The sequence below is a fragment of the Bidens hawaiensis genome, unplaced genomic scaffold, assembly GCF_021521415.1.
Source record: "Bidens hawaiensis isolate Kalapana, Puna unplaced genomic scaffold, B.hawaiensis_p1.1 tig00017343_1, whole genome shotgun sequence".
NCBI lineage: Eukaryota > Viridiplantae > Streptophyta > Magnoliopsida > Asterales > Asteraceae > Bidens > Bidens hawaiensis.
The window spans coordinates 168,921-178,672 of NW_027492622.1; the positions used below are offsets into that span (position 1 = coordinate 168,921).

General features: G+C 35.3%; 1 pseudogene across 1 annotated transcript; it reads right to left on the reverse strand.

Annotated features, from left to right (window-relative positions):
* Positions 1–1,581: 1,581 nt before the first annotated feature.
* On the reverse strand, positions 1,582–8,611 carry LOC143553621 (condensin-2 complex subunit CAP-D3-like; annotated as a pseudogene). Its single transcript, XR_013138863.1, has 9 exons — positions 7,147–8,611; positions 5,513–6,166; positions 4,264–4,758; positions 3,467–3,558; positions 3,188–3,275; positions 2,984–3,098; positions 2,769–2,895; positions 2,508–2,682; positions 1,582–2,424 (listed from the first exon to the last, which is right to left on the reverse strand). The product of XR_013138863.1 is annotated as a condensin-2 complex subunit CAP-D3-like (transcript).
* Positions 8,612–9,752: the final 1,141 nt, after the last annotated feature.

Below are 9,752 nucleotides of genomic sequence, written 5' to 3' on the forward strand. Positions count from 1 at the left end.
CCATCCGATCAAAAGCCTTAAAACTTCGGTTTGAAATTCGTAAAGAAAACTTAACGACGTTAAATGTTTTTTAACAGATGCCATTAAGAGAAAAATATTAAAAAAGTTGAACCGTTGGCAGATATCTTTAATAATTGGATTTTTTATTTCCAATTTACTTAATTTAAAAGGTGTTTCGTATAACGATGAAATAAAAGCGCTACATGTCATTTCTACACATTGTTTACAACACTAATGGTAATATTTGGTTATTTTATTAAGGTAAAATGTTAAAAGGGGAAAAAAATACATTATAAAATTATCTATTTAACATATTGTTTGTATAGATACATTATAACTGGGGAGTACTAGCCGACGGTGGTCTTTTATCATTGGGTCACCCAACTATGTAATTCTTTGCTTGTTAACTGTTAAAAAAATGATACACCGTATTATTCCTTTCATTTGCTTTATTCTCGTATCTCATTCTCTCCGTAGGGTCGTGTTTATTTTATGTTATATCACGCTACAACTAAGCCTGTGATTAAAAAAATTAACACAAATATACAACAAAAAGAAAAGTTTCAAAACTTTATTAATTTATAGTTTTTTCATTTACATATAATTAAAAATCAAGATCTTCTAGAAAGTAAGGCAGTGATAAGCATTTAAGCCTTTTGAGTAGCTTCTATTTGTTTAATGTCTTTAACCCTATTAGATTTTCTTAATAAACTAACTATAAACAAGTCAAAGACATGTATATAACTAATCGCAAGCACTTAAATGATTTAAATTGTCAATATATTCACCAAACTTTAAGTTGTCATCACTAAAGATAATATATAAACCGAAGAAACACGTCAAGTGTTTGTAGGGGCAATTTGGTGCGAAAACTAAAGGCCAAAGCTCAACTTGGATCCATGCCATCCCATCTTTTTTGAAGTTCAGTGTATATAAAACCATACACGATACAAGTTAGTTTTACATTTGTACGCAAACAAGATTAAATAATAATATTTTGAATTGGACCAACTATATGTCCAACAGAAACCGTTGGATAAGGCTTTGTCTTTAACCTAGCAATATCAAGGTGTTGGATAAGGCTTTGTTTTTTCCTAAGGAGTAAGAGTTCAAGTCCCGTAGTTTTAAAAAATAAGTAATAATTTACTATTAGAGTTAGGTATGTCGTTCAGAAACAAGATATGTCCAAACCGGAAACCATTGGTGTCAAACGGATTGCCACGTTAATCCATAATGTAATTTACCGCAGATTCTTGTTCGATTTGAATGCGACTTACTTTTTTTCTTTTTGTTTTTGCTTTTATCTTTCGCTACGCAAACCTTAACCTTTTTATATGAATCATTTTAGTCTTCAGGCACTCGCTCTTTGACAACCTTGACCCGATAGTCAACTCTGTTTGACATCATTGTATGTTTTATTCTAATAGTTTGTTTATATCAGATTTCATTGTTGTGTAGTTAGTTCAATATCATTTTTGTTATTGATTACATGTCATCAAATACTTGTCTTTGTTATATTGTGGAATCATCGCTCAACCTTTGCCATGTTTTGCATTTTGTTAATATGAAATTTAGATGTAAGTTATCTGATACTTCAAATACGGAATTTGAACTTATAATCTAGAAATGTTCCTTCTAATAAAACATTAGTACATGAGACATTTGATTATGATGATGCTATTGTTCCAAGTCAGAATGTTCTAAAAGCATTACTATGATACAATCTAATACATGTACAAACTCTATGATTCTTCTAGAAACATTTCCCACAAGACAACCATTTAGTCAAAGTCAACTCTCATCATCGAAGTCAAAAGACTGCCGTCTCCTTAACGACTCAAGCACAGCCGACGACCTTCCCTTGAGCCTAGTCGCGCCACCAGTCGACGACTTGAGCTTAGGCACGTTCATGGCACTAAGCGACGGGGTCCCTGCACCCTGGTTCACATCCCTCAACACAGACTTAGCCGTGGCTTCAGCCTTCGCACCAGCCACGGCTGAGCTCACCTTTGCACACGTGTGCACGCTGCTCACATGTGAACTACCCTTATCGACAGCCTCTGCGGCTGTCGACCTGGCTTTTTGAGCCTCGTATTTTTGCATGTCATAAATTAGTTCTTTTTGTAGTTGTTTGTCTGCAACAAGCATCTCTTCGATCTCGTTTTTGTAATCTTTAAGGAGGATTCGAAGACATTCCATTAATGATCCTGTGAGCGGGCTGTTTTTACTCTCGAGTAGACGTTTTAGTTCAATGAATATTGGGATTGTGTTTTGGATTAAGCTTTTCTTGACTACTTGAGTTATAACTCGTCCTTTAACTGCGCTTTCTGAAGCGTCTTCTTCAAGTTCTGATGATTCCGTTGCTGATGAGCCTTTGTTTGTTGGGATTTTGATTTCTTTACAAGAAAGAACTTGAAATGCATCCTGTTATTTGAAACAAAACTGAAATAGTCAAATGTCATATTATAAACATATTTAATATTTAAAAAGGTAACTTAAAGATATACCTGTAAAACAGACTGGCTGGTAACATCTTCAATTTTAAGCATACCATCGGATGCAGACGCTAAAATCTCTGCACATACTTTTGCAAATGTAGCCAAAAGATGCTCTGGAGCCATTTGTTTCAACAAAGCAACATATATATGCATTCGTTGACTTCTTGACTTTTCATCATTCCCTCTAGCATGTCAACAAAAATAATAATATGTAAAAACATTTTACAGAAAACATAAAGTTATTTGAAGTTTGACACCACAAACTGTTACCGAATGCAAAAAAGTCGGCTTTCTTTTTGAGAACTCAAAGGGTTGCTTTGTCCGGTATGGGCATTACAGTCATTTAACACAAAGATTGCTTCAACAAAGCTGTTATAAGCTAAGAGTAGTGCTTTAACTGTCAAAAGATGGTTATACAAGTCAAATGAGAATACTAACATTTGCAAGGGTAATATGGACAATAATTTGTAAAAGAAATTTCACACCTTTTAATATATTCCCAAAAAGAAAATCAGCAAGTTGTCTAATTTTCTCTGATTCATCAACAAGTGATAACAGAAATCTAAGAAAAAGCACTCCTCTCCACTTCACATAGTCCCTCTAAACATATGATAAATTCCAAAAGCGTTAACACGTCATCAACCTTAGAAAGTAAAATCTTTAACATAAAAATGTTGATTTAAGTGTACCTGTAATAATCTGCAGAGAAGTGTGAATGTTTGTCTTCTAACCAGTTCACACGGGTCACGAAGACATTTGGTGATGCTTGGTATATAACTATAATAATTAAAAGATTGCATAGTTATAATTCATTTTGAAAGAGAATTGATTACACGAATGGTTTCTATGGTTTAGCCATACTGCAACTTTGAACTTTAGACCAAAATTTTTACACAGGCGTAACACCATTGATCCCTATGTTATTATGAATGTATATTTTAGGAGAAGATAATGCATACGAGTCTTACCAATCAACCAATGCTGTATATCGTACACAAAAATCGGTCATCATTACCACAATGTTGTTACGAAGTGATGCAATGTCACTCTTTTCCATCTCCTGCATCAAGAATGTTTAAATTACTTTAAAAATAATGTGGAAAGAATATTGAAAACAATCAGACTGCGACACTTACAAAGACAGAAAATAAGACAAACAACCTATAATTAAGACTTTTGAACCAAGTGGTTGTGCACTTGTGCTAGGGGTGTGCATGCTAACGAAATAAACTAACCAAACCCAACCCAAAACTGATGATTTGTTTTAATTTTATTTTTCCAAAAAATGAATTTCCAGTTTGGTTTTGCATGTAGCGAAACCGGGAAAAAAGAAGGAACTATAAACTGAACTGACTTTTGTAACCAAACCTGTAAAAACCAGAGAAAATGACTTTATTTATTGAATTTATAGATTTTAATTTTTATTTTTGAATTTCAAGTAATTTATAAATATTAATATTAATATTAATATAATGGTGCTCAAATGTGTAATAACCGATTAATCATTAGTTAGAAACAAACAAAAAATCATGACCAAATTCGTCATTTCGGTCCATTTTTTCACCCAAAAATTTCAAGTCAAAACAGCAAAACCGAAAAAAGGCAAACCTAACCAAAACCACTGTGAAAATCAAAAACCAAAAAACAAAACTGAACGGTTTTTGGTTCAGTTTTAAGTCCAAAATAACAGATAAATATGATATTTTAAGTGTTTTCAAAGGGTTAATATGACATTGTGAAATTTAAGCTTTGAAGCAAAATGAACCTGCACAAATAGTGGAATATAACGCTTCGCAAGTTTGCCATCAGCAAGACAAATTTTGCCCATAGCTACCCAAGCTTGAATGTACAACGAAGGGGCGGTCTGCTTAAAAGAAACTAATACCCCTGGCACCTCTTTTTGTTTCGGGTCAGAAATTCCTGATGTGATGATATTATGCAGAACAGGAATAATTGCTTTCAAATCAGCAGAAGGGCAAACAACAACTAGTGATCCAATGGTGTAAACAGCAGTAATAGCTTGAGCTAATAACTTTGACATTTTTGTTGATGATCTGTTACCCTTTCGAGTCCCGCTTGGAGGTGTAAATAACCCATTATTTTTGTTGTTTTCCGATTCTTTTGTCATGTATGATTCTAGAGTTTTGGAAGCTTTGGAAAGTAGCTGGTGAACCCACTTGTTCACAAGTTTATCGGCTTCTTGCGAGTCTTTAGCCTTTCGTTTGCACAATGTTCGCAGTGCTTTCACATGCGCATCAACCTACCATCATGTAACATTATTGTTCACATTGTAAATGCTACAACAAAATAAACTTTAGTTTCAGCAACTAGGGGTGTAAATGAGTCAAACCGCTCGTGGGCTGCTCCAGTCGGCTCGTCAAAAGCTCGAATCAAGCTAATATTAAACGAGCTTGAGCCTAAAAAACAAGCTTGTTTGATAAACCAACCACAGCCCAGGGTTCACATATCAAGCTCAAGCTGTCTCACAAGCCTATTACTTATAAATTATTTTTTTAATATAACTATAGATTTGTATAATAAATATTATTATATCTAAAATTATTATAAAAATAACTAAACAATATATCATGTTATATATTAAAATTTATATTTAAAATAAACAATAAACAAGTCGAGCACGAAAGACTGCTCACGGGCCAAGCTCAAACTTCAGAAATAGAGCTTGAAACGAGCCAAGCTTAGAATTAAGCTTGTTAAAGTGAGACAAGCTCAAGCTATCTCACAAGCCTATCATTTATATGTATTTTAATATACTAAATATATATTTATATAAAATTCATTATTATATATGGAATTATGAAATATATACGTAAATAATACATGTTATGTTATATATAAATATAATTAAAAGTGAATATAAATTAATTAATAAATAATAACTGAGCCAAGTTTAACCTTGAAAAACTACTCACAAGCCGAGCTCGAGCTCTCGTAACCTTGAGCCTAGTCGAGCTCAGGCTTGGGCTCATTTACACCCCTAAAGCAACAAGTACCTCCATATAGTGCATACTGAAATCCTCAATTCTTTTAAGCAAATTATGAGCTAAATCTGCTGCAGCTTCATCAGGCAGTTCAACAGACACATTAGAAATCGTCTGCAACAAAAAGACACGATCTCCGGCCCAATTAACAGAATTAGATTCTATATCTTCTTCTTCTTCAACTGGCGCATTTACTGATTCATGTTTATCAAGAAGCTGCCAATGGTGATACAAAAACTCCCAATCAACCGCTTTCAACAAGAATCCAGAAACTTCTGATAACAGAAACCATGTTCCTGCTGGTGCTAACCACTTTTCAATCGGTTTGGACTCGGTCACCCACGTAGACTCAGACTTCTTGATTATGTTTTGAAGTGAGACTGCAACTCTGGGCTTAAGTTTCTTCTTTTTTCCAAGATTGGTGCAGATCTTTTTGACCCACGGGCTCACTTCCCCATTGCAGAGTTCTTTTAACAGATCCAAGACTCCGTTAGAAAGTGACATGTCAGCAACATTAGATCCTGCCCATGACACACGATCCACTACCAGCTCTAGAAACAAGTTTTCACATTCTTCTTGGATGCTTGTTTCATTGTCGGTTATTAAACGTGGAACCGAGTGTAACCACTCCTTAGTCACATTCTCATCATTAAATTTTCTGAAAGTCTATTAAAAAAATACAAACAAATAAATAAATAATGTTCTTGTTTAAATAAGCTTCAAGCATTGGATTTGAAACAGTAAAAAGAAGTTTAGGGGTGTTTAGCATTGCAATCTGAATGTGATTATCTGATTGTAGCCTACTCAAGTCTCAGATAATCAATTTTTAGTGTTTGGGTATATAGCAAAATTGATTCTGATAGTTTAAGGGTCAAATAATCAGTCTTCGTAAATAAAAGAAAAGTGGCTGCAACAAAACTAATTCTAATTTTCTGACTAAGATAAGGTCATGTTATAAGGAAATCCATAAATAATCAGAAGTTTTCAGTCACTCAAAACAACTAATTCTGATTTTCAAACAACATACATGCAAAGTTGCAAACACTAATACCTAGGGGTGTAAACAAACCAAATGACTCGTCAGCTACTCGATATTGGCTCGCTAAAAGCTTGAATCGATCCATGCATAAAAAAGCTTGTTTATCAAGCTTCACTTATCGGGCTCAAGCTGGTTCACGGGCCTAAACGGCTTATTATTTATATAATTATTATTTAATACATTAAGTATATATTTGGATAATAACTAATATTATGCATTAAATTATGATAAAGATAACTAAACTATACATATTATATTATAAATAAAACTTTTAAACAAAATGCATATCTAAAAAATTATAAATTATAAATACAAATAATAAGCAAGCCAAGCTCACGCTTAAAAAACTACTCACGAGCCAAATTCGAGTTCTAGTAAGTTAAGCGGGCCAAGCTAAAGCCTAGTTGAATTAGGGCTCGGCTCGGCTTGCTTACACCCCCTACAGTAACACCTTACTATCCGATTCAGATTATACCACATGTCCATATCATATAATGACTTTATAAACACAAAATAAAACAACCTTAAAAGGCTGAACTTTTGTTACTATTTACATAGAGCAGTTACGAAAAACAGAAAAAATAAAGAATAAGATTTAAGACTAAACCTCAGATAATACAGAAATTGCAGCCTTCCTTATGCTAACAAGCTGATCAGAACAAGCAACACCCATGATCTTCAACAGCATATCATCAAATCCACCACCTTCACCTTGTAAAGCTGTCAATTTGGATATCAAAACAAGTGCAGACTTCCTAACAGCCGCCTTCTCATCAACACACCGTTTCCTCAACAAATCATTAATCCCACCGTCTTCACCGAATCCCATTATCTTCATTAACCCTGCTTTATTCTCACTATTCCCTGACAAAAACCCTACTATTTGCGCCAAATTCGTAATCGCACGCGCCCTAATTCCTGCAGTTGAATCTGAACATCTTTCCAACAATGCTTGCAGACACTTAACACCCCAAGCACTTTCATGCCCTAATGGATCATCTAACAACATTATCAAATTATTAATAAGATCAACCGCTAGCAATCTAAGCTGAGCCTTCCCTTGACTCATTTTCACTACATAATCTGCAAACCCAATTTGATCTTCATATTCTAAAGACTTAACTACCTCTAGAATCGACTCAACCGCCAAAGCCCTAAGCTCAGCCCACTCGGGCGCTTTCCCAATTAAATACTTCGGGAAATTTACCACACATTTCCTGACCTCATCCGAATCTTTCGCCATCACACTCATCTTACTAACATACGACAACCCAAACGTTCTCGCAGGCGATTTCGACGCAATAATCGGTAAAGACAGATACTTTAACACCTCAGCAGCAGTAACCTCTTGTTCCCCATGCTCAGCCTTCAACAACTCACTCAAAATCTCCGAACATATGTTTTCGTGTAATTCGATGTCCCACCACACGTATCAAGCGCGGTCGTCGGAATCCCACCGATCGTCTGAACCAAACCCTTCAAACAGTCAGGAAACCTATCCAAATGAATCAACCCCAACACAAGATTCAACCTTTCCAGCACCGGAAACAAAACCCGAATATCAAATTCCCTCGGCACTTCAATTTCATCCTCTTCTTCACCGAATTCGACACGCTGCACGCGTTGTTTACCCCTGTTCTTATTCTTGTTATTATTCTTAACCCCACCTCTTTTCTTACCCACAGACTGTGAACCCAATTGGGTGTTCTTGAACGAGCAGCGAATGGTTCGGAGTAACGAATGGAAGGCGACCGGGTTAAAGAGTGAGATAACAGGGAAGTCTTTGGTTAATAATAAGGAGAAATAGACTTTGGAGGCTAGGAGAGAGTGGTGGGGTCCACCGGAGTCCATGGCGGCGGTGAGGGGTTGGAGGAGAGCGGTGGATAAAGAGAGGTTCTTGGCGGAGAGTTCGTCGGAGAAGTTTTGGAGTTCGATTGGGTCGTCTTTGTTGAGGGTGTAGTCAAATAGGGTCTGGAGGGCTTGTAGAGATGACTGTGTGATGGGTGTGTGGGATTGTGGGTTTGGTGGTGGTGTTCGAGTTCTGTCACGATTTCGTAGATGGCGTCTTCCATGGCTGCAATGTGAGTGATGAGATTTGGAGTGATTTTGCAGAAGTGACGATGGAGGAGATTTGATGGGCGGGAATTGAATTTTTGAAAGACTATGGTTTGGTGGGAATGAAAAAGAAAAGCCCCAATTTTCATTTTATGATTGGTTTTGGGGTGGGAAACAAACCGGTTAGCCGAGCTGGCTCGAAGCTGAACTAGTTTGAAACTGATTATGTAGAAATTATGGGTTTGGAACCGGTTTATAATTTTCTCCACCAAAATCGGTTTCAAACCAGTAACCGAACCGAAACAGTCAAAGCTCGAAACGAAATCGATCGTAATCTGATCAAGAAATCGGTTCCAACCCGAACCGACGCTCATAAATCAATTTTGAATTTTGTTGTTCAAACCGAACCAATTTCATCCCAAACCGATTTTGAGCTGTAAATCGATTTGTACACTTTTAATTTTGACTAAAGATAAATGTTTTTGACGTTGACTTGTCTGATTTAAGGAGTGTTTGGGTGGGCTTTTAAAGCCTACTTACTTACTTATATAATTTTCAAAAAACAAATAAACAGTTTTAAGAAGCTCGGCCAAACGCACTCTTAAATTGTTTCGTGTGATGGTTAGCCACATGTCAGAATAATTATGAACTACCATTTTTTTTCTTTTAAATGATAATTCTAAACTATCATAAGCCTAATGGCGGCTTATGACCTGTTTGGTTGAATGAAAACCATGAGATTATAAAGGAGTGTTTGAATGAGTTTTTAAAATTGTTTTTTTGTCTATATGCTTTTTGAAAAGCTCAAATTTAAAGCTTTTGGGAGGGGCTTATTTTGTTTTTCAAAAACCAAAAAAACAAGTTTTAAAAAGTCATCCAAACACCCCGTAAAGTAACTGGAGTTTAAATTCCTTTTTTTATTGTGTTTGGATGCCTAATATTAGAAATGGAATTTGAAATCAATTCCAACTAAATCATTCAATTAGTAGAATTCAAAATCCTTCAATGTTCTAAGGAAAGTGTGGAAATATCAACGATCTTCATTATTTTACCTAAATAACCTTAGCTTCTTCACTATCATCACCATTTTTCTCCGGTCACCGCCACCATTGTAATTCCGATGAGATGTAAATTATATTTTTCATCCGACAATAACAT